This window comes from Ovis aries, chromosome 3 (assembly GCF_016772045.2).
Source record: "Ovis aries strain OAR_USU_Benz2616 breed Rambouillet chromosome 3, ARS-UI_Ramb_v3.0, whole genome shotgun sequence".
Classification (NCBI taxonomy): domain Eukaryota; kingdom Metazoa; phylum Chordata; class Mammalia; order Artiodactyla; family Bovidae; genus Ovis; species Ovis aries.
This window is the reverse complement of record NC_056056.1, coordinates 205,984,754-206,011,230: the sequence shown is the minus strand read 5'-3', so window position 1 is coordinate 206,011,230 and position 26,477 is coordinate 205,984,754. Positions and strand designations below refer to the sequence as shown.

The following is a 26,477-nucleotide window of genomic DNA, read 5'->3' as shown; positions in this document are numbered from 1 at the left end:
CTGCTTTCACACATTAGGAGATCTGCATTTCATCATGGGGGACAGAGTACCACTCAAAAGTTAATCACTATGCTAATTGATTTAACTGCGAGGAAAACCTCACTAATAGAGTTAAGAATCAAGTATATGAATAATACCTAAGTCCATCAAAGAATTTATTAATTTTATAGAGACCTGCTGAAACATTGTGCTCAGAATAAAGCTCTTAAAATAAGTACTATTCAGAAGTGTGTACCATTCTGATCCTGGTTCAAAATCAGTTATGTAGTTACATTATGCACAATTCTGATGGGTTTGATTATTTGAGTAGTTCACAAACTATAAATGGTAGATTAGAATAAGGGATGAAAATATGCCTAGGGTGAAACATAAGACTACACAGCAGGAAATGACGGTTGGGAAAAAAGAGAGAAAACAATGTAAAGAAGAGGTATTTAACAAAAAATCTTGTCATTTTGAATCCCTTCCTTTGGAGGTGTATAGTAGTAGATATTTCTATTTGTCTTAAGTCCATGTTCGTAGAAGCAACCCAAATGTCCATCAACAGATGAGTGCATTAGGAAGATATGGCACATATATGCAATGGAATATTACTCAGCCATTAAAAAGAATGAATAATGCCATTTGCAGCAACATGGATGGAACTAGAGATTCTCATATTAAGTAAAGTAAATCAGGCAAAGAAAGACAAATATCATCTGATATTTCTTGTATGTGGAATCTAAAAAATGATACAAATAAATTTATTTACAAAACAGAACAAACTTATGATTACCAGGCGGAAGAGTGGAGGGAGAGAAGGGAGATAGATTGGGAGTTTAGGATTGACATACATACATATATATGGGTTTTCTTGGTGGCACAAGTGATAAAGAATCTGCCTGCCATATGAGAGACTTAAAAAGACTCTGGTTTGATCCCTGGGTCAGGAAGATTCCCTGGAGGAGGGTACGGCAACCCACTCCAGTATTCTTACATGGAGAATCCCTTGGACAGAGGAGCCTGGCAGGCTATGGTCCATAGGCTGTATATATAGGGAGGATGGAGATGGACATTTCAACCAAGATGTATTCAGTACGGTGCTGGTTCTGGTTTGGAATGCAGGTAGATACGGCCACTCTAAGGGTGGTCACTTCCAGGCAGGCCATTCTGCCTAGCTTGGAGGACCTACTGTACCACATCTTCCCACTGGACAATTGATAATCTTCTGAGTCCAGGCAGGAACCCCTGGTGCAGACAGATGTACTCCAGCCATTCTACTCATCAGTTCTGTGTGTTCTGGGCCCTGGGTCCATGGGAACAGAACTGTGGTTGCTCCATGCTGTGGCTCACTCCTCATCTTCATCTTTGTTTTCTAATGGTGGGTCTGACAAATGAAGCCCCAGGGCTCGCAGAGCCTGAGAAGACAGTTAAGGGCCTTCAGGGACTCCAGTTCCATCTGCTCAGGAACAATGCCTCCTCCATCACACATGGATCTGATCCTGGATATCAGCAACTACATCTTCTCCGTCACCCACTGGTGCTGGCTCTACCTCTTTCTGTTCAGGATCTTGGTTCAGGAGTAGCCAGCTGGTCTTGCTCTCATTTCCTCTGGTTCCTCACTGCTCCAATCCCCAGTGCCTTCTGTAGGGCCTCGGTGTAGTCTGAGTTCCTCAGTCTGATTTCAGGACACATGGCATCTGCCCCCTAGAACTAGAACTGCTGCTGGCAATGGGCGGGTGCCACTCAGAGCCGAAGGTTGAATCCCAGGCCCACTCTTCAATGATCCTGTGTGCCTGCATCAGCTCCTGGTCCGTCATTAACCATTCCATCCAAACTCACCTGTTTCATTACCTAGGACCTTGGCTCTCTAGTGAGACTAAAACAATGGTTTCAAACTATCTGATTTAACTCCTAAATAAGTTAACAAAAAATAGCATCTGGAACTAAAATTAAGGATCCCTTTGAGTTAAATACCTTTAACCACAATTTCACTGTAATGATTACAATTTTCAGCTATCTTGGTACTCTTTTTTACAAAATACGTCTTCTAAAGAGTTGTCTATAATCCCCTCTCGACTTACTCCTCTTAGTCTCTTCCTTGAACCCACATGAATGTCTGGTTTTGTTCGTTTGTGTATAGTGTTCTTTTTCTCTACCATTTCCCCAAAACTGCTCCTGTCAGAGTCACAGGTGACCTTCCCTAACTTCTGACCCTCTCTCTGGCCAGATGTATCCCTTGGTAGGATGGAATCAACCTCACCCTCCCTTCTGACTGATGGTTGGAGGAGGTGTGATCACATCCTGAGTTCTGATAAGAAAATGCTGTGGTTGGGGAAGCCCTCACAGTGCCTTGCAAATGTGTGAGAACCTTGTGGTCTGCACTGAACTACAAAGCAGCCCCCAGCCACAGCCACCCCCAGCCACAGCCACCAGTCTTTCCAGCTGAAGTTGACCTGTTGTATTTTTTGTTGAAAGTTCTGTGAAATCTCCTTTCACCAGAAAAATAAGGCCAACGTGATAGACATTGGCCTCTCTACAGGAAGCACTGAAAACCTACTATGCCTCCAAGCAGTAAAGACTCGTTGACACTCCTGTATGCACAGCATCATTAAATCTTTCAATCTGCATGGTTGATCTTCTGCCAGTTGTAAACCTCACTATCTGTCTCTAAGCCAAATACTCCAACTGGAATTTTGGAAGTGGACAAGGTAATTTTTAAGCAAACAATGTTGGATTTAAAAAGTGCCCTGCACTCATAATAGAAGAAAGGCATGATCTATTATAAGAAAACTCAGAGAAATTCTATATCTCCATGGGTTGGGGTGGCTCTGTCTCAGCCCTGAAGGGACAGACGAGACACACTTTAAAAAGCACGTTCACCACCAAAGAAGTGCATTTTTCTCATGTGTACAAAGGGGACCTCATGGCTAGCAGGGATCTTGTCTCAGCCCTTCAGTGTTCACAGAGGTTGGCCTTGGAGATAAATTTGTTCCAGGCTTATTTGGAACAACTTCAAACCATGGGCCTCCCGGGGCTTACTTGAAGAAGATACATCGACAACAGCACCTCAAAATGCCAGAGGGAAGGTTTCAATTGAGATAGTGAAGGCTCCTCAGAAGATAAGTGGCTTTGCCAAGTGCACCAGCATGTGTGTGTGTGTGTCTGTGTGTGTGTGTAGGAGGTGGTAGTGGTACATCTTACAGTTAGTTGTTTGGGATAATAGTATAGGAACCAGGTTTCCTGGTGGGAATTCCTGACTCTTTGCTTATTGCTTCTGTGACCCTGGGCAAAGTACTCAACTTCCATGTAGTCCAATTTTTTTTGTGTGTGCTCAGTTGCTAAGTTGTGTCTGACTCTTCTGCAACCCCATGGACTATAGCCCATCTAGCTCCTCTGTTTACAGGATTTCCCAGGCGAGAATAGTGGAGTGGGTTGTCATTTCCTTTTCCAGGGAATCTTCCTGACCCAGAGATAGAACCCACGTCTCCTGCATTGGCAGGCAGAGTCTTTACCACTGTACCAGCTGGGAAGCCCCACTCCAATTTTACCTGTTGTAAAATGAGCAAAAAAAATGTATCTATGGAGAAGGCAATGGCACCCGACTCCAGTACTCTTGCCTGGAAAATCCCATGGACGAAGGAGTCTGGTAAGCTGCAGTCCATGGGGTCGCTAGGAGTCAGACACGACTGAGCAACTTCACTTTCACTTTTCACTTTCATGCATTGGAGAAGGAAATGGCAACCCACTCCAGTGTTCTTGCCTGGAGAAACTCAGAGACGGGGGAGCCTGGTGGGCTGCCGTCTATGGGGTTGCAGAGTTGGACACAACTGAAGCAACTTAGCAGCAGCAGCATCCCTCTACAGGCAGTTCTGTTTTATTCTGATGCTTATACAAAGAGCCTGAAACCAGCTAGAGGCCAGAATTGAAGAAGTAGCACCTTTGAGCCCCATGAAAGAACACAGAAGCAGACACCTCAAAGTCCCCAAACTCCCCCTCCAAACAATAGACTTTTGGGGAGAGGCTTCTAATGTGCTTACTTGGACAATATTTAAATCTTTCTAGTGTGTTGATCAAGATTTCCAGAACTCTTTTTAATTAAGAAACAACTTTATGAAACTGCTGACCAAAAGTGCAGTGGAATAATTAATACCTTGGTTTGATCCCTTGGAAGATTCCCTGGAGAAACGAATGGCAACCCACTTCAGTCCCATTAACAGAGGAGCCCGGCAGGCTACAGTCCATCAGATTGCAAAGAGTCAGACATGACTGATTGACTGACATTTCATTTTCATTTAAGGCTAAATGAACTGATGAGGGATGTTTTACTGTGGTTGTTTGGAATAGTATTGATGGTTTCTAATGTTTGATGTTTCTGTATCTATAAAGAAGCCTTTTTTTTTTTCCCATTCCCTGTAACTCTTAACAATCTAATAGATTATTTGGTAAACTGAAAATGACACATTTCAAAATGATTTTCCGGTTTTTACTGTCTACCCTTGTCTACCCCAACCTCAGAAATGTTTTGTCTTTACTTCTCATGGAAATACAGTCATCACAAAGTTTCAAAGAAAAGAAAACCAAGAAGCAATACCACATTCTTAGAAAATTCATCTTTTTTTTTTTAAATTCATCTTTGAGAAGAACAAAGCAAAAAGCATCCTCTCCATCCTCTGAAATACTACTCATGAATGAAGAGCCATCTGAATTCTCTTTCAGTCTGTAGAATGTGTGGATGACTTGGAAACAAATTATCCTGAAAAGTTACCCAACACAGATGTCCGCCTTAGGTTATGGGATAACAAATCATGAAAGGCACCCAGTGTCCACAATGACAAGTGCTACTTCTGTTTCTGATTGCCCAGAAACGACTGATACAATTTTAGCATTGCATGCTGAAATCTGGAATAAGCTCTTATCCAGCCTTTAAGAGGTAGCTAAAAATAAGCTAAGTGCAAAGCCTAAATGAGGCTGAAAACATTCTCTGAATCCACAAGGTATTCCCTTTGTATCTTTGTGAGATATATGTCAAAATGATCTGACTCAGTCCTTGGCAATTACACTGGAGAGTCCTCACAAAACTCCATGGGAAAAATACCAAGAAACTAGAAATATAGATAGAGAAAGCACACATGTTATGATAGGACAAGATGGCAGTTGGCTGTGTAAGAAAATAGAAGTTATTGAAACCAAACCAAGAAAATGATAAAATGAATTGTTTCTTTTCAATTAACACAGAAGATAAAATGACAAATGGAGCGAGGAGAACAGAAACCAGTGTAGGGATGTTGGAGAAAATAACCATGTGGTCATGAAGTTGACAGCCTACCAAGCTATCAGACATGTAAAACTGATGTTTCAATTGTTACAAGGAAAACATTCTAGAAGCTTCATTAGTACTGGATTAAAAAATGGAATCAACTCCAAGTAGAAAGGACATAAGGCAAGATGCACTGTATAATAACAATTTTTTGACTCCTTTAAATTGAATTGATTAAAATTATCAGCTGCTTCTTATATGAAAAAGCATTCATTTTATAGACAAGACTACAAACCCAAGTAAGACGTTCAAATGAAATTATAAGAGAGTATACATCCAGATTCAGAATGGCTACTCATTTAAACAGAAGTCTTACGTTGTCATGGGGTCTCAGGAGCACAGTGCCATGAGCATGACTAATGGCAAAGTGGCTCATTTCTGAAATCAACTTCCAGGTCACTTAGAGATGCTGGTTCAAAAGTCCATTTGTGCCAAATTTGGAAGACGCAAAAACAATGTTTAAACAATATTTTGGAACTGACACTTTCGATCAAAGTTTTCAAATTACCAGGACAAATCAAGCTTGTTTTTTACCTTTCTTGTGGAAGCAGAAAAGGCAATGTGACACCCACAGCTGCTCGAGGTGTCAATACTCCTCCTAACCCTGCTTAAAGTGAATAAAATACAGTAGTGGGAAGAAATATGTGGTTTTCACCGGGGTAAACTCCTTCTCTCTCATTAATTCATTGAACAACTAATTTTCCTCCCCATTCTCATATTAAAAAAAAATAAAACAGGAAAAAGCAAACTAATGATGGAATCAGCTGGAAACCTGTAGACATCTATATCCCTCCAATAACTCTAAAAACTGCTCTTCCATGACCATTCTGAGTTTCTTTGCCTTCAATTTTTACCCTTTCTGTAGTGGAAAGGTCACAGTCTTTCTGCGACAAATTTCTTTTACATTTCAAAAATCTGACCTAATACATATTCAAATGTATTTTTTTTCTTATTACAGTCCATTCTAAAGAATCCCATCCTGTCAAATCAAAAGAAGTTACTTTCCTTTAAATAAAATATATGAATAGATGATTAAGACACATGTCTCCTGAAGTACAAGAGAACTGTTAAATATTTCACAAGCCCACCTCATGCTACTGGAGCCTACTGACAAAATTCCATGAACTTGATCTATCTCTTTACTGAAGTCTTCTTATATATTTTTATTGCTATTGTTGTTCAGCTGCTCAGTAATGTCTGGCTCTTTGTGACCCCATGGACTACAGCCCACCAGATTCTTCTATCCATGACAAGGATACCAAAGTGGGTTTCCACTTACTTCTCCAGGGGATCTTCTTGACCCAAGCATTGAACCTGCGACTCCTGCATTGGCAGGCAGATTCTTTACTGCCAGGGGCCAGTGTGAGGAACTCCGCCCATGGCAAGGTCATGAGGAAGGAGGCTTGGCATACGCAAAGGCGTGATCAAGCCTCAGGAGACCCCCTGTTCCTGAGCATCTAACCCCAAAACCAGAGTCTGTTTTATGCTCTCACCTACACCTCTGACTTTACGGGGGCTCTCCCCCATAACCGTTTCTCTCAGAGAAGGAGTAAACGTGCAGCTCCAAGGCAATAAAAATTCTTGGGCGTGACAAGAGTGTTTCAGCTTACGGACTCCTCTGAAGGTTATCTAGCCCACCTGTATAGGTTCCTAAGGCCACATGTGATTGATTACAGCCTCCCAACCTGAGAGGCACAAGATGTTTTAGACTTACTAAAGGCAAATTCTTTTGGGGAGTTAGAAATTATTAGTATAGTGGGTTGGTTAGGAATTATATTGGTGAAGGGTTTTTCATTTGTTGTGTCAATAACGCTGCTAATTCCCTGCTCTGGGTGGGACAAGGATGTCTCAGGTCAAACCTCTCTGCTGACAGACTAGCTTGTGTGACAGGATTATCCATACTCCTGCCACATGACTGTTTACTACCTCTCAACCATAAACAGCACAGAGAGTTTTAGAGTATTTTGAGAGTCTTAATTAGCACAGGGCTTTTCCTTCTTGTTGAGTCAATGATTACCGCCAGGCCTCCATATCCTTAGGCACCTGGAAATATATTAATCAATATATTTGGACTATAGAAAAGGAAATATAGTAGTTTTTAAGGTTAGCAATACTAGACTTTTTGAGTTAATGAATTTTCTCCTTTGTAATAGATCACTGTTCTTTGTCATAAATCACTGTGTCCTTGTTATGTAAAAATGTAGCTTTATCACTATCTTAAGACCAAATAGATCTTAAGGGGAACATTGGTGAAAGGATTTTCATTTGTTGGGCTGATGTTTGCTGCTAAATCTCCATGTTCCCTACCCTTATAATGAATATAACTAACATATAGGAGAAATAAGTATTAACCTTTAAGCATATAGGAGAAATAAGTATTAACCTTTAAGACTAACCATGTTAACCTTGGGTTAAATAAATTCCTTTCTTGATTGTAACTCACTACACCCTCACCCTATAGGAATGTAACTTTATTTGGAGGGTGGTGCCTGGTTTAAGAAAAAACACCCTTGGAAGAAATAAGTTTTTGGTTATCAGAAAGAAAGGATCATAAAATGTCAGCAGGTCTCACTCATGGCCAGAAGATGAGGTACCTTTTTTATACATTTATGTGAAGCACCTGATTTTAATAAAGGTCAGGACTGCTGACTCCCACCTGACTCTGTATTCATCCCTATGTGTAACAAAAGGTATATAAGCAAACCCAAAAATAAAGAAATCGGATCAGTTTCCGGAAAGACTGATTCCCCCATGTCGCTTCTTTCTTGCTCCCGTTTTTCTGGCTAAATTCCCATCAGGAGCATGGATGCAATTCCACGTAATCCAAGTTATTCAGCCTCTTTTTCTCCACTAATCTTCCTCCTGCACTATCCGTTTCTAATATCTCTATATATCTGTATTTAAATATGTATTTTTCCAAAGACACCGACTCTGTCCCCACCTTCGAATTCCCTGGATCCACCGGGGCTGGACCCTGGCACTTTACCTCTGAGCTACGAGGGAAACCCCATCTTTTAGTACCATTTTGTAATTATTAGGACTCACATCTTATACACATATTGTTAGATTTCTACTTACTTCATTTTCTTTAGAATAATCATAAATAGTATTCCCACCAGGAATCCTGCACAAGCCTCTACACCAGCCTCATCTACTAGGGGTCAAACATTAGAAGCAAGAAAAATACAGTGTCACAGCCTTTGAAACTAGCCAAATATGGAATTTTTCATGAAAAGGAATGTTACTCTAACATTCAATATTTAAGGGAAAAAAATAAATGTGCAGGAAAGGAGGATAGTCCAGTGAGAAAGTAAGAAAAGATAGAAAATTTATTTGGTGGTCAATCAGTGTTTTCTAGGGAAGAGGGAATCTTGACAAAAGACATACATTATCTCATTGGAAAGTGTCTCTGTAAATATTGGCTGAGAGACTTTTAGTAAGTTAGATGTCCTGTACACAGTCTTTTATGTCTTCCAGTCAGATAGTCAGATTCTTGATCTGGGTATCCAGTTCACCTGGAGCTAGTTTTCTCTTATTGTGAGAAGGACAAAAGCTGCCTTTGAAATGTATGAAATGCTGCCCCCAGCTGACAGGAATAGCTAGACCTTGACATCGCTAGGAGATGACGTGGCAGTCACAGTCAGGACTGGATATTTTTCTGTTGGAGAGGTAGTAACATCATAGGACACCAACCTCATCAAAGCCGCTCTGTGACCATAAGAAAATGAAAGAAAATCTCCAAAACAGTGACAAAAAAGCCAAGGCCATCTTATAATTTTCTAATTGGACACAACATTACCTGATTTTTGATTTCTAAGTTTCATCATTCTACAGTGGGGGGGTGGGGGTGGGGTTGGGTAGTTATCTTGAGAATTAATGCTTTTGAACTGTGGTGTTGGAGAAGACTCTTGAGAGTCCCTTGCACTTCAAAGAGATCAAACCAGTCAATCCTGAAGGAAATTGATCCTGAATATTCTTTGGAAGGACTGATGCTGAAACTGAAGCTCCAATACTTTGGCCACCTGGGGCAAAAAGCCAACTCATTAGAAAAGGCCCTGATGTTAGGGAAAGATTGAAAGCAGGAGGAAAGGGGGATGACAGATGATCAGATGGTTGGATGGCATCACCAATTGAATGCACATGAGTTTGAGCAAGCTCCAGGAGATGGTGAAGGAGAGGGAAGCCTGGCGTGTTGCAGTCTATGGGGTCTCAAAGAGTTGGACACGACTGAGTGTCTGAACAGAAACAATGATTTTATTGATTGCATCATATTCTATCAATTGAATTTCCCATAGTTTACTTCATCATTCTCTTATTGTTGGATACAGAGTATTTCCATGTGTTTACTTTTATAATTATTGAGACAATAAATGTACCTGTGCAAATTGTTTTTACATTTATGATTTCTTAAAGTTGTAGATTCCTGGGCTTCCTTGGTGGTCAAGTGGTTAAGAATCTGTCTGGCAATGCAGGGGACACTGGTTTGATCCCTGGTGCAGGGTGATCCCACAAGCTGTGGGGCAAATAACCCCAGGTGCCACAACTACTGAGCCAGCACTGTAGAGCCCTTGAGCTGCAATGACTGAGCCCACGCGTCACAACTAAAGAAAGTCTGGGTGCAGTAACAAAGGCCCACCACAGCCAATAAACAAATAAATCTTTACAAAGATATACATTCCTAAGAGTATAACTTCTTGGCCAAATTATTTAAACATCTAAAATCCTAAGTAACTAATAGTTATTACTTAAACAATAAGTAATGATTTGTTATCATTTTAATTATTGCCAAATTATTTTTAAAACAACTTACATGACCTCAAACTATTTCAGAACAGTTAAAGGATAAAATTTAGCATCTTTTCATGTTAATTTGATAGAACATTGTAGATGTAACTTCACTGAGAGTATGATTTTATTGTCTTTGATTAATAAAATTGAGTTGTACCTCATCAATTGAATTATTTGTATTTCCCATTTTATTCTTTTTTTTTTTTTTAACTTTTTTTCCCATAAATCTATTGGGATGTTAATGTTTCTCTTTTCAATTTGTAAGTGTTATTTAGAAACTTTGTTTTGAGGTTCCAGAAGCAGAAGAGTAATGTACAAGGACAGAGTATTTAACATTAAAGGAAAATCTTTTTTAACTCAGAAAAACTTTCTCTTTAAACATAAATGTTTGGGAGGGAGATCATGGAAGAGTTATAAACAAAAAGAGCAATTGTCTGAGCATCCAGGTTGGCCAAAATGAATCTTAACACATTTATAACACTGATATCACAGAAAATGAAGTGAAAGTGAAAGTTGCTCAGTTGTGCCCGACACTTTGCATCCCCATGGACTATACGGTTCATGGAATTCTCTAGGTCAGAGTACTGGCATGGGTAGCCTTTCCCTTCTCCAGGGGATCTTCCCAAATCAGGGACTGAACGCATGTCTCCCACGTTGCTGGCAGATTCTTTACTAGCTGAGCCACAAGGGAAGCCCAACAATGCTGGAGTGGGAAGCCTATTCCTTCTCTGGAGGATGTTCCCAACCCAGGAATTGAACCAGGGTCTCCTGCATTACCAGTGGATTCTTTACCAACTGAGCTATCAGGGAATCCCCTGGTCCCTTCATATCCTGCCTGAGTTCTTTATATAACTGATGTACTGGGGCTTCCCTGCTGGCTCAGCAGTAAAGAATCTGCCTGTAGGGAACAAGGGTTCAATCACTAATCCAGGAAGATTCCACATGCCATGGAGCAACTAAGCCCATGTGCCACAACTATTGAGCCTGTGCTCTAGAGCATGGGAACCGCAATTACTGAAACCCTCCTGCCCTAGAGCTCATGCTCCACAAGAGAAGCCACCACAGTGAGATGCCTGTGCACTGCAATGAGAGAGTAGCCCCTGCAGCAATGAAGACCTAGTATAGCCAAAAGTAGATAAATAAATTAAAAAAAAATTGAAGTATTAATTTGTTGTCAATAGTCCTGAAAATTCTTGATACTTATTGTTCCATTTAAAAATTTAGCTATTTTCATCTATATAGTTCAATATACTGAGGTTAAGTGAGCCATTTTTCTATTATGCAATTTTTTAAAATATACGTTTAACCCACCTCAAAACAAGGGACACATACAGACTGAAAGTGAAGGGCTAGAAAAAGATATACCACGCAAATAGAGACCAAAAGAAAGCAGGAGTGGCAATACTCATATCCGATAAAATAGACTTTAAAACAAAGGCTGTGAAAAGAGACAAAGAAGGCCACTACATAATGATCAAAGGAACAATCCAAGAAGATATAACAATTATAAATATATATGCACCCAATATAGGAGCACTGCAATATGTAAGACAAATGCTAACAAGTATGAAAAGGGAGATCAACAATAACACAATAATAGTGGGAGACTTTAATACCCCACTCACACCTATGGGCAGATCAACTAAACGGAAAATTAACAAAGAAACGCAAACTTTAAATGATACATTAGATCAGTTAGACCTAATTGATATCTATAGGACATTTCACCCCAAAACAATGAATTTCACCTTTTTTCCAAGTGCTCATGGAACCTTCTCCAGGATAGATCACATCCTGGGCCATAAATCTAAACTTGATAAATTCAAAAAAATCGAAATCATTCCAAGTATCTTTTCTGACCATAATGCATTAAGATTAGATCTCAATTACAGGAGAAAAACTATTAAAAATTCCAACATATGGAGGATGAACAACACACTTCTGAATAACCAACAAATCACAGAAGAAATCAAAAAAGAAATCAAAATATGCATAGAAACTAATGAAAATGAAAACACAACAACCCAAAACCTGTGGGACACTATAAAAGCAGTGCTAAGAGGAAAGTTCATAGCAATACAGGCATACCTCAAGAAACAAGAAAAAAGTCAAATAAATAACCTAACTCTACAGCTAAAGCAACTAGAAAAGGAAGAATTGGAGAACCCCAGAGTTAGTAGAAGGAAAGAAATCTTAAAAATTAGGGCAGAAATAAATGCAAAAGAAACAAAAGAGACCATAGCAAAAATCAACAAAACAAAAAGCTGGTTCTTTGAAAGGGTAAATAAAATTGACAAACCATTAGCCAGACTCATCAAGAAGCAAAGAGACAAAAATCAAATCAATAAAATTAGAAATGAAAATGGAGAGATCACAACAGACAACACAGAAATACAAAGGATCATAAGAGACTACTATCAGCAGTTGTATGCCAATAAAATGGACAACGTGGAAGAAATGGACAAATTCTTAGAAAACTACAATTTTCCAAAACTGAATGAGGAAGAAATAGAAAATCTTAACAGACCCATCACAAGCATGGAAATTGAAACTGTAATCAGAAATCTTCCAACAAACAAAAGCCCAGGTCCAGATGGCTTCACAGCTGAATTCTACCAAAAATTTCGAGAAGAGCTAACACCTATCCTCCTCAAACTCTTCCAGAAATTGCAGAGGAAGGTAAACTTCCAAACTCATTCTATGAGGCCACCATCACCCTAATACCAAAACCTGACAAAGATGTCACAAAAAAAGAAAACTACAGGCCAATATCACTGATGAACATAGATGCAAAAATCCTCAACAAAATTCTAGCAATCAGAATCCAACAACACATTAAAAAGATCATACACCATGACCAAGTGGGCTTTATCCCAGGGATGCAAGGATTCTTCAATATCCGCAAATCAATCAATGTAATTCACCACATTAACAGATTGAAAAATAAAAACCATATGATTATCTCAATAGATGCAGAGAAGGCCTTTGACAAAATTCAACATCCATTTATGATAAAAACTCTCCAGAAAGCAGGAATAGAAGGAACATACCTCAACATAATAAAAGCTATATATGACAAACCCACAGCAAACATTATCCTCAATGGTGAAAAATTGAAAGCATTTCCCCTAAAGTCAGGAACAAGACAAGGGTGTCCACTTTCACCGCTACTATTCAACATAGTTCTGGAAGTTTTGGCCACAGCAATCAGAGCAGAAAAAGAAATTAAAGGAATCCAAATGGGAAAAGAAGAAGTAAAACTCTCACTGTTTGCAGATGACATGATCCTCTACATGGAAAACCCTAAAGACTCCACCAGAAAACTACTAGAGCTAATCAATGAATATAGTAAAGTTGCAGGATATAAAATCAACACACAGAAATCCCTTGCATTCCTATACAAGAATAATGAGAAAGCAGAAAAAGAAATTAAGGAAACAATTCCATTCACCATTGCAACGAAAAGAATAAAATACTTAGGAATATATCTACCTAAAGAAACTAAAGACCTATATATAGAAAACTATAAAACACTGATGAAAGAAACCAAAGAGGACACTAATAGATGGAGAAATATACCATGTTCATGGATCAGAAGAATCAATATAGTGAAAATGAGTATAGTACCCAAAGCAATTTACAAATTCAATGCAATCCCTATCAAGCTACCAGCCACATTTTTCACAGAACTAGAACAAATAATTTCAAGATTTGTATGGAAATACAAAAAACCTCGAATAGCCAAAGCAATCTTGAGAAAGAAGAATGGAACTGGAGGAATCAACTTGCCTGACTTCAGGCTCTACTACAAAGCCACAGTCATCAAGACAGTATGGTACTGGCACAAAGACAGACATATAGATCAATGGAACAAAATAGAAAGTCCAGAGATAAATCCACACACATATGGACACCTTATCTTTGACAAAGGAGGCAAGAATATACAATGGAGTAAAGACAATCTCTTTAACAAGTGGTGCTGGAAAAACTGGTCAACCACTTGTAAGAGAATGAAACTAGATCACTTTCTAATACCACACACAAAAATAAACTCAAAATGGATTAAAGATCTAAATGTAAGACCAGAAACTATAAAACTCCTAGAGGAGAACATAGGCAAAACACTCTCCGACATAAATCACAGCAGGATCCTCTATGATCCACCTCCCAGAATTCTGGAAATAAAAGCAAAAATAAACACATGGGATCTAATTAAAATTAAAAGCTTCTGCACAACAAAGGAAAATATAAGCAAGGTGAAAAGACAGCCTTCTGAATGGGAGAAAATAATAGCAAATGAAGCAACTGACAAACAACTAATCTCAAAAATATACAAGCAACTTATGCAGCTCAATTCCAGAAAAATAAACGACCCAATCAAAAAATGGGCCAAAGAACTAAAGAGACATTTCTCCAAAGAAGACATACGGATGGCTAACAAACACATGAAAAGATGCTCAACATCACTCATTATTAGAGAAATGCAAATCAAAACCACAATGAGGTACCACTTCACACCAGTCAGAATGGCTGTGATCCAAAAATCTGCAAGCAATAAATGCTGGAGAGGGTGTGGAGAAAAGGGAACGCTCCTACACTGTTGGTGGGAATGCAAACTAGTACAAGCCACTATGGAGAACAGTGTGGAGATTCCTTAAAAAATTGCAAATAGAACTACCTTATGACCCAGCAATCCCACTGCTGGGCATACACACCTAGGAAACCAGAATTGAAAGAGATACATGTACCCCAATGTTCATCGCAGCACTGTTTATAATAGCCAGGACATGGAAACAACCTAGATGTCCATCAGCAGATGAATGGATAAGAAAGCTGTGGTACATATACACAATGGAGTATTACTCAGCCATTAAAAAGAATTCATTTGAATCAGTTCTGATGAGATGGATGAAACTGGAGCCGATTATACAGAGTGAAGTAAGCCAGAAAGAAAAACACCAATACAGTATACTAACACATATATATGGAATTTCGGAAGATGGCAATGACGACCCTGTATGCAAGACAGGAAAAAAGACACAGATGTGTATAACGGACTTTTGGACTCAGAGGGAGAGGGAGAGGGTGGGATGAGTTGGGAGAATGGCATTCTAACATGTATACTATCATGTAAGAATTGAATCGCCAGTCTATGTCTGACACAGGATACAGCATGCTTGGGGCTGGTGCATGGGGATGACCCAGAGAGATGTTATGGGGAGGGAGGTGGGAGGGGGGTTCATGTTTGGGAACGCATGTTAGAATTAAAGATTTTAAAATTTAAAAATAAAAAACTAAAATATATATATATATGTTTATTTATTTTCATTGGGGGTTAATTACTTTACAATATTGTATTGGTTTTGCCATACATCAACTTTTTTTTTATGTTTTCTTAGCTTATAAGGCATCGGTGAAAGTGAAAGTTGCTCAGTTCTGTCTGACTCTGCCACCCCATGGACGATACAGTCCATCGAATTCTCCAGGTCAGAACACTGGAGTGGGTAGCCTTTCCCTTGACAAGTATAAGGCACTGGTATTCCTAGAATATTCCTTTTAAATTAATACCTATGTATAGATTTCATTCATTCAGAAATGACTTTCTGCTAAGTTACTTCAGTTGTATCCGACTCTGTGTGACCCCACAGACGGCAGCCCATCAGGCTCCCCCGTCCCTGGGATTCTCCAGGCAAGAACACTGGAGTGGGTTGCCATTTCCGCCTCCAATGCATGAAAGTGAAAAGTGAAAGTGAAGTCTCCCTGGCGTTTCCAACTCTTAGCGACCCCATGGACTGCAGCCTACCAGGCTCCTCTGTCCATGGGATTTTCCAGGCAAGAGTACTGGAGTTGGGTGCCATTTCCTTTTCCAGAAATGACTTTGGTGTTTAGTAAAAAATAAAATATTTTATTTCACAAAATTTTCACCCATTTGACTCAAGACACTGAGCAACGTCTTTATTCTCCATCAATTTATTTCATCATCTTTAAAAGAAACTTAATAGTAATATAAAATAATACATTTATAGATGATCTCTTTTGTTTCATTTATCTGTCTCATGTCAGATTCACATAGAAAACTTGCTTAAATATTGAAACATGTTTAGTGTCTGAGGAGAGTATTCACTTGTTATTCCTTTCAGCATTATCTTTGAAATTTTTGATGTCTATTCTTTTTATCTCAAGTATTCCAAACACTCAAAATTTTCAAATTTGGGGTTAGCTGAAATACATACATTTCAGAGTAACATATCTCTACTTTTTGTTTTTATAACATTATTTGTCATCTGCACAGAAATGTGAGTTCACAAAATGCATATTTTTTTCTGTTTTCTCATCATTGAATTGAGTTATATCTTGCTACAAAATGGGACGCTATTAAATTGGAAAGGAGAGCCCTCAGTTTTTGGATGTTTTCATTAAAGAGCTGTCAACTTTCTTTAATATAAAACTGGAGAACAGTTTGATCATGTAGTGATATGAAAATTTTTACTGATGGTGTTACCAAATGTTGCTACTCTTCTCCACAGGTAAACCTGAGCAGCCTCTTGAGGCCAGTAGAAGACCATAAATTGTGGATTCAATTCAGAGAAGGAGGCAGGCAGCAGAGACAAGACCAAGCCCAAGCAAAGGGGCTTTTTGCTGAAATCTATATTCCAGCTCTCTAAATGGAGGTATGAGCTGTCTTCTACACTCAGTTGTGAGAATTCTATGACTTACTTATTCCATCTCAGAGTTGTAGTGAAGCAAGTGTGCAAAGGAATCCTCAATTCAAGCAGGGACTCTTCACTGACTTTCTGCACTGTCCTTATGCCATTTCCTAAGTCAACAAAGCTTTTTTCATCTGGGCAGTTTCTCCTTCAATCCTCCAGGCTTAGTTTAAAGACTGTGGTTAGAAGTGCTCAAAAACTACCTTTAGGTCACTTCCCCAAACTCTGTGCGTCATGGTTCAGGTGGGAAAACTGCCAGTCATGAAGGAATTTGATGAATATATCCCATCAACTGCATAGCTCTAGAAATTTCTGACATATTCTGACACATATTCAATTTAAATTTTAATTTATGGTACCATGCTGGACTTTCCAGGACTTTCAGCTGGTTCAGACAGTAAAGAATCTGCCTGTATTGCAGGAGAACTGTGTTCAATCTCTGGGTTGAAAAGATCCCCTGGAGGAGGACATGGCAACCCACTCCAGTGTTCTTGCCTGGAGAATTCCATGGACAGAGGAGCCTGGCAGGCTACGGTCCATGGGGTTGCAAAGAATCGGACATGACTGAGTGACTAACACACTGGACTTTCCATAAGTCATATATATTCAGGAGTATTTTACTGAGAAATTCTAAGAGTAGACAAATCATTCTTCACCAAAAGTCTCTATCATTTTGAGACATGTGTTGTTATTTACTTTAAGGGTATTTACCTGATCTCAGTAAAGTATTAAAAACTGAGCACACACATGCTATTGCTCTCCTGTATTCAAGTTCTGTCTCTCTTTTTTTAAGATATTTTTGATTATAAGGTCTTTATTGAATTTATTACAATATTGAGTCCATTTGCTCTTTTGTTTTTTTGGGCTGCAACCCGCCAGGCCTCCCTGCCCGTCACCATCTCCCAGAGCTTGCTCAAACTCATGTCCATTGAGTCAGTGATGCCATCCAACCATCTCATCCTCTGTCGTCCTCTTCTCCCCCACCCCATTCCCCTGCCCCCGCCACCTTCAATCTTTCTCAGCATCAAGGTCTTTTCAGATGAGTCAGTTCTTCAGAGCAGGTGACCAAAGTATTGGAGTTTCAGCTTAAGCATCAGTCCTTCCAATGAATATTCAAGATTGATTTCCATTAGGATGGACTGGTTGGATCTCCTTGCAGTCCAAGGGACTCTCAAGAGTCTTCTCCAACACCACAGTTCAAAAGCATCAATTCTTCAGTGCTCAGCCTTCTTCACAGTCCAACTCTCACATCCATACAAGACTACTGGAAAAACCACAGCTTTGACTAGATGGACCTTTGTTGGCAAAGTAATGTCTCTGCTTTTTAATATGCTGTGTAGATCAGTCATAGCTTTCCTTCTAAGGAGCAAGCGTCTTTTAGTTTCAAGGCTGCAGTCACCATCTACAGTGATTTTGGAGCCCAAGAAAAGAAAGTCTGTCACTCTTTCCACTGCTTCCCCCTCTATTTGCGATGAAGTGATGGGACCAGATGCCATGACCTTAGTTTTTTGAATGTTGAGTTTTAAGCCAGTTTTCTCACTCTTCTCTTTCACCTTCATCAAGAGGCTCTTTAGTCCCTCTTCACTTTCTGCCGTAAAGGTGGTGTCATCTGCATATCTGAGGTTATTGCTATTTCTCCTGGAATCTTGATTATTATTCCTATTAAAGTAAGAATGGTAATAATAGGTTAATAAATTTTAGGATATAATACCTTGGATAAAATAAATACTATACATGTTAACCTTTTCATATAATTAAGTTCTCCTTGTGTATCTAAAGCATAAAATCATACAAATTCAGAAATATGTGAACGTTAAAGAAGAGCATCCCTGGTACAGAGGAAAAAATTACTTTGCTAATAGACAAGTAAAGAGATCGTCAATATTCCCCAGTTCATAAGAATGGAAATAACCTATTTATTTACAGATGTATGCGAATAAAAGTTCATACCCCTTGGTGGCAGTATAATACATTGGATTAAACAGGAATTTAGCACAAGAACTGAATTAGGTTCAAATCTCAGTTACCTTATTCAATGATTCTATGAATTCAAGCAAATTTTGTAACCTTTCTAAGTCAAGTATATAGTGGAAATAATTATGTCTGTCTTGACTGCATCACCTTAAAGCTGTGAGAATCACTTAAGAATTATGTCAAAGCATCTTCGATTTTAACATACTGTATAGAATGTCCCCAAACTTTCATTCACAGAATCACTGCAGTTATGAGGCTGTATAAGAAAGTAATAAATGTCAAAAGCAATAGAAGCAAAATTATTCACTGAGGAGCTGACACTTGCAAAATTGGCTGCCACGCACCTGCTCTTCCCACCTGGCATTAGCCTCCATCTATGTCATGACATCCAGGAAGTTGTTGACTGTATTTCACCAGCTGGCAGATGCTAAAACTTAATGCACACAGAGTGTGCTATGCAAAATAACCTTGCTTTCAAAGTATTTAAGATATTCTGAGAGCTTTGAGATTTGTTTAAATAAAATTAGAAATTTGTTTAAATCACAGGCACATTTACTGAAATATGGGAGAGCAACAGAATTATACAAATTAATACTTTAAATATACAAAATCAACAGGGACACTAAGATTAGTAGCTGCTTCAAAGGAGAATGAAATGAAGATTGAAGTATTAAGAGACACTCAATAAAAATAAAATCAAAGAGGTATTCTATTTTTTTCTGCAAAAATGACACATTATATGATTATGTTGTAAAACTCAAATAAGAGCTAGAGTTATGCTACTCTGCTATTATAAAATCAGGTTGAAAAATAATGGCCCTCCTTAAATCTCAACACTTAATTCTTTCCATTCTAAAAATTATTGAATATATACAATTGTAGCTTAAATCTTAAATATAAGATAAACCATTTTCCAATAGTATCATACTTTATTTTTCAAGATAAAGCCTACTTAACTCTCCTCCCCCACCATTTATTATGAAATGTTAGTTTTTCTTTTAGATCAGTTTATGCAAGTGTACTTTATCTAGTATTCAATTATACAATGAGGACTTCTAGTACGTTTTAAGATGATTTATTTAGGAAAAAAATAAAGTTAGATTTGGAAATTGATAAAATAATTTGATATGGTTAGATACATATCTTGGTGAGGTTTTGTTTTCTTTTTGTTTTTTTTTTTCACTCTGACTTTGTATTAACTGTGCTTTTCTCACAAACAAATGGAGAGACAGCTAATGCTCTCAGATGGACTGTTTATTTATACACATATGAATTTTTTGCAAAAGCTTATTGACAATATTTTTTTTCTCATAAATTGTCACCTCATGTTTTCTTCTAGTTTTATATTGCTATTTTTTAACTGATTAGAAAGAACCCCTCGTATATTAAGACTATGATTCCTTAATTGACATATACATTTCAAATGTTTTCTGTGTTACTTGTCTTCAATTTTTGTTATAGTGTACACATGATTTACACTTGGTTTTCGGTATTTTTCTTTATTGTTCCTTTCTTTTTTGACAGTTACGGAGGATCATTCTCTACCTAATGTATTTCTCTTTTGGTCTAGCCTCCACTTGAATCATTGCAAAAGACCCTGATGCTGGGAAAGACCCAAGGCAAAAGGAGGGCGGCAGAGGATGAGATATTTAGATAGCATCACTAACTCAATGGACATGAATCTGAGCAAACTCTGGGAGATGGTGAAGAACAGAGAAGCCTGTCATGCTGCAGTCCCTGAGGTTACAAAGAGTTGGACTGGACTTAGCAACTGAAGAGCAACAATCACATGACTCGGTGGTTTTATGGCTGTACAAAGACCACTTTGTTCTTCTCTCTTTTGCCTAGACACCCTAAATTTTCTAATGCTCTTTTTGATTATTTTACCTGTCACAACGTTGCTTCCTCAGTAATCTGTAATCAGGAGAATGTCATTCTTGGCTGAACGAGATTCACAGTAGGTAATCAAAAATGATGATTATTTAGATGTAAATATTCACTGGTAAAGTTTCTCCTAGGATGAAGGAAAATTAAATAAAGACATTTAGGTGGTGTAGAATAAGTATCTTTGGGAATATTGCTTTAATTAATTTATTTTTTTAATTGAAGGATAATTGCTTTACAGAATTTTGTTGGTTTTTGCCATGAATCAGCCACAGGTATACACAGAAATTATGAAAGAACATGTTGAAGGGTCCAGACACTACATCAGATAACATGGATATAAATTCTAGCTTCAACACTACATTAAGTTGCTCATTCTCCTTGCCACTCAGTTTCCTCACCTGTAAAATGGGAATAATAGCCCTGAGAGAGTGGTTTAAATGGTTGAAGGGGATGGGGCATCTCCATAATATCATAAGTATGCAATATTATTTTAATAATGCCATTTAAGTAAATTATAAAAATCTTTATGTTTGCTATTTCCAAGTAGGTGAATGCCTCTCTCATCCTTTTCATTCTTAGCTCTAATCATTTGTATATTTAAAAGAACAAATTACTCTTTACATTCCCTGGGCTTTGTCAACTCCATTAGTGTATTTTTAAATATAAATTTTTTTATTTTAATTGGAGGTTAATTACTTTACAATATTATATTGGTTTTGTCATACATCAACATGAATCCACCACAGGTATACACGTGTTCCCCATCCTGAACCCCATTCCCTCCTCCTTCCCTGTACCACCCCTCTGAGTCATCCCAGTGCACCAGCCCGAAGCATCCAGTATCATGCATCGAACCTGGACTGGCAATTCCGTTCATAAATGATATTATACATATTTCAATGCCATTCTCCCAAATGATACCACGCTCTCCGTCTCCCACAGAGTCCAAAAGACTGTTCTATACATCTGCATCTCTTGCTGTCTCACACACAGGGATATCGTTACCATCTTTCTAAATTCCATATATATGCATTAGTATACTGTATTGGTGTTTTTCTTTCTGGCTTACTTCACTCTGTATAATAGGCTCCAGTTTAATCTACCTCATTAGAAATGATTCAAATGTATTCTTTTTAATGGCTGAGTAATACTCCATTGTGTATATGTACCACAGCTTTCTTATCCATTTATCTGCTGATGGACTTCTAGGTTGCTTCCATGTCCTGGCTATTATAAACAGTGCTGCGATGAACATTGGGGTACATGTGTCTCTTTCAATTCTGGTTTCCTCGGTGTGTATGCCCAGCAGTGGAATTGCTGGGTCATAAAGCAGTTCTATTTCCAGTTTTTTAAGGAATCTCCACACTTTTCTCCATAGTGGCTGTACTAGTTTGCATTCCCACCAACAGTGTAAGTTCAGTTCAGTTCAGTCGCTCAGTCATGTCGGACTCTTTGTGACCCCATGAATCGCAGCACGCCAGGCCTCCCTGTCCATCACCATCTCCCAGAGATCACTCAGACTCACATCCATCGAGTCCATCATGCCATCCTCGGTTGTCCCCTTCTCCTGCCCTCAGTCCCTCACAGCATCAGAGTCTCTTCCAATGAGTCAGCTCTTCGCATGAGGTGGCCAAAGTACTGGAGCTTCAGCTTTAGCATCATTCCTTCCAAAGAAATCCCAGGGCTGATCTCCTAGTGTAAGAGGGCTCCCTTTTCTCCACACCCTCTCCAGCATTTATTGCTTTTGGATCACAGCCGTTCTGACTGGCATGAAATGGTAACTCATTGTGGTTTTGATTTGTGTTTCTCTGATAATGAGTGAGTGAAGGAGAAGGCAATGGCATCCCACTCCAGTACTCTTGCCTGGAAAATCCCATGGACAGAGGAACCTGGTAGGCTGCAGTCCACGGGGTCGCTAAGGGTCAGGCACAACTGAGCGACTTCACTTTTGATTTTCACTTTCATACTTTGGAGAAGGAAATGGCAACCCACTCCAGTATTCTTGCCTGGAGAATCCGAGAGACAGAGGACCCTAGTGGGCTGCTGTCTATGGGGTCGCACAGAATCAGACACGAGTGAAGTGACCTAGCAGCAGCAGATAATGAATGATGTTGAGCATCTTTTCATGTGTTTGTTACCCATTTGTATGTCTTCTTTGGAGAAATGTCTATTTAGTTCTTTGACCCATTTTTTGATTGGACCATTTATTTTTCTGGAATTGAGTTGCAGGAGTTGCTTGTATATTTTTGAGATTAGTTGTTTGTCAGTTGCTTCATTTGCTATTATCATTAGTGTATGTTTTAAAGCTACATTTGTTAGGTATTCTGCTAGATGATCTAAATCTAAAGTTTAAAACAAAGTTATCCCTTATATTTACAAAGATAACTTTAATAATCATATACTAAGTAAAAAGATTTAAAAATTCATACAGTAACTGAATGATATTGGGGTCAACGTTTAGCTTTTTACTCTGCTCTTTTAGTTAACACCATAAATTATATTGCTATAATATTATTATTTCCTTTCTTTCAGGGCTTCCCTAGTAGCTCAGCTGGTAAAGTATCCACCTGCAATGCGGGTGACCTGGGTTGGGAAGAACCCCTGCAGTAGGAAACAGCTACCTACTTCAGTATTCTGGCCTGGAGAATTCCATGGACTGTATAGTTCCTGAGGTTGCAAAGAGTAATGTTGGAATCTGAATGCTATTGGGGTCAACCTTTAGCTCTTACTCTGCTTTTTAAAATTAACACCATAAATTCTATTGCTATAATATTATGGTTTCCTTTCCTTTAAAGCTACTATCCTTTTTCTTCACTTCTTTGCCATATTCTGCTCCCTATTTCCCCCTTAATCCCTTACAGCCCCTTGAAGAATAGTCTTGAAAGATCCTTCCTTTAATTCCAAACCTTCTCTTTTTTCATAGCAATTCTTTTGGCAATACACTTGGCTCTCAACCACTTAGTTTGCTGATTCATATCTACTTAACACACATGCTGATCTAAATTATTATTTTTTGTGCAAAATGTCAAACAAATCAGGAAAGCATATTTGATAAAATTTTAAGTGAACCACAGTTTTCAAAATACTTCAGAGAAATGCCATAAGCATTGTTGGAGAGGAAGTAAGCTGCCAGGAAAGGTTATCCATCCATAGTTACTTTTCTTTGATGTAGAAAAGAATAATTTAGAAATTTGCACACAACTCTTGGCCAAAATTAAACTAAGTGTGTCTAGAATTCAAAGCATAGAATAATCTCTATTCTGTTACAGTGGAAATAATATTTTTGCTCATGTAAAAAGCCAAGCCCACCACTTATACTCTAGAATCCATCTCCTCTTGATTTTTCTGAAAACATTACTTTTGCAATTATTTCTCACCCACCCTTTTTTACAGTATTCATTTTAATCTTTTCACTGATTCATTTCCATCATCCAAAAAAAAAAAAGCAACCTAAAGAAACAAAACCCCCATGCTCTAAAGTCCACCATATTTAAAATAAAATCATTTTCCTTGATCATATATTTTCCTCCAGCTATTATTCCATTATTCCTTCCTTCTCACTATATTTGTCAAAAGATTTGGCTAAATACACACTCTCAAATTCTTCATTTTCTGTTGTCTTTTCAACTCATTCCATTCTCTTGTCTTCAAAAAACCATTTCTAATCAATATCACTTGGGACTTCCACATTGCCAAGTTAATGGCCATTTAACTATCCCTGTATTTCTTGACCTCTCAGCATCCTTTGACATAGTTTGCCACCTCTTGCTTAATAAAAACTTTCTTCTCTGTGTTTCCGAACACATCTCTTTCTTTTTTCTCTGACATCCTCAGCTACCCTTTATTTTTTTTAAACAAAATGTATTTATTTATTTTAAAATATAAATTTATTTATTTTAATTGGAGGTTAATTACTTTACAATATTATATTGGTTTTGCCGTACATCAACATGAATCCACCACAGGTATACACGTGTTCCCCATCCTGATCCGCACTCCCTCCTCCCTCCCCGTACCATCCCTCTGGGTCATCCCAGTGTACCAGTCCCAAGCATCCAGCATCATGCATTGAACATGGACTGGCAATTCGTTTCATATATGATACTATACATGTTTCAATGCCATTCTCCCAAATCATCCCACACTCTCTGTTTCCCACAGAGTCCAAAAGACTGTTCTATACATCTGTGTCTCCTTTGCTGTCTTGCATACAGGGTTATCATTACCATCTTTCTAAATTCCATATATATGCATTAGTATACTGTATTGGTGTTTTTCTTTCTGGCTTACTTCACTCTGTATAATAGGCTCCAGTTTCATCCACCTTATTAGAACTGATTCAAATGTATTCTTTTTAATGGCTGAGTAATACTCCATTGTGTATATGTACCACAGCTTTCTTATACCCTTTCTTAATCTCACTTACTTGCTTCCTCTCTATTTTAGCTCTAAATGTTGGAGTTTCTCAAGGACAGTACTTAGCACTGTAAGTACACTCTTTGAGTGAGCTCATTCTGCTTCATATATTGTTCTTTTTCTTGAGTTACAGTTACAAATATCTAAATGCATATTAAGCATTTCCATTTGGATGTCTAATAGGCATCTCAAACTTATGTCCAAAATCAGATCACTCTTTTTACAAACACAGTTCCTCCTTTCTTTCCTCTTGTCTTCTTGATTTTAGACAAAAGTCATATTTAATTTCTGTTATTACACATTTGGTCTTCTCTTGTGGCTCAGAGGGTAAAGAATCTGCCTATAATGTGAGAAACTGGGTTCGATCGCTGGGTGGGGAAGATCCCCTGGAGAAAGAAATGGTAACTCACTCCAGTATTCTTGCTAGAGAATTCCATGGGCAGAGGAGCCTGGTTGGCTGCAGTTCCTGGGGTCATAAAGAGTTGGACTCGACTGAGTGACTAACACACACAAACATACATGACACATTCACTCCTTCTGTAATTTCCTTGGTTTTTCCTCAAAAATAAATTCCAAAGATAGGAATAACTGTATCATGTAGAAAAACGCCATTATTATACTTCTATATGTGAGATGCAGTGAGTAGTTAGAGTGAAATCTATGTCTTGAAATGGATACACTGAAAAAGAAGTAAGTAAGATCTAAAATCAGTTTAAAGTTGTTTCCATTAAGGAACTAGAGAAGGGAGAATATTTTAAACCTAAAAGACACAGAAAAAAAGAAATAGTAAATATTTGAGCAGAAATAAATGAAACAGAAAAACAATAGAGAAAATCAGGGAAACCAAAAGCTAGTTTCAATAAGATTCATTAAGAACCTTGGTATCAGTGAGATTCATCAAACTCCAATCAGGATAAGAAGAAAAGGGAGAAGAGAGAAATTACCAATATCAGGAATAAGAGATTTCATGGCAATGAAAAGGTAACCTAGATATACCAGAGACAATTTTATTCCCACAAATTTGATAACAAATAAAATGTGTTAATTCCTGGAAATACACAAATTACCAAAATTCATATGAGGAGAAATAGATAAATTGAATAGTCCACATCTATTGAAGTAATTGAGTCAATTACTAGTATCCTTCCAAGCTATTAAAAAAAAAAAAAAAAGGCCAAATGATGTCACTGGTGAATTCTACTAAAGGTGTAAGAAAGATGTAGTACCAATTCTCCACAATCTCATAAAGGAAATAGAAACAGAGAAAATACCTCCTGAGAAGACATTCTATGAAGCCAATATTACTGAAAGTAGAACAAAGACATTAAAAGAAAGTAAAACCACAGATTTATATCTCTCATGAACACACCAACAAAACAGTCAAAAAAAATTTACAAATGAAATCC

At 38.1% G+C, this 26,477-nt stretch overlaps 1 long non-coding RNA gene and 1 pseudogene across 1 annotated transcript in view; both read right to left on the bottom strand.

Moving 5' to 3' along the window:
• Nucleotides 1–1,129: 1,129 nt before the first annotated feature.
• Nucleotides 1,130–1,830, bottom strand: LOC114114110 (male-enhanced antigen 1-like; annotated as a pseudogene).
• Nucleotides 1,831–17,798: 15,968 nt separating this feature from the next.
• LOC121819209 (uncharacterized) overlaps nt 17,799–26,477 on the bottom strand; it is a 45,150-nt gene continuing 36,471 nt past the window's right edge. The window contains exons 2-3 of the long non-coding RNA XR_006059446.2: nt 20,656–20,782; nt 17,799–18,453 (exon numbers count right to left, since the gene is read on the bottom strand). This is a non-coding gene — a long non-coding RNA (uncharacterized LOC121819209). The remainder of the gene's footprint in view (nt 18,454–20,655; nt 20,783–26,477) is intronic.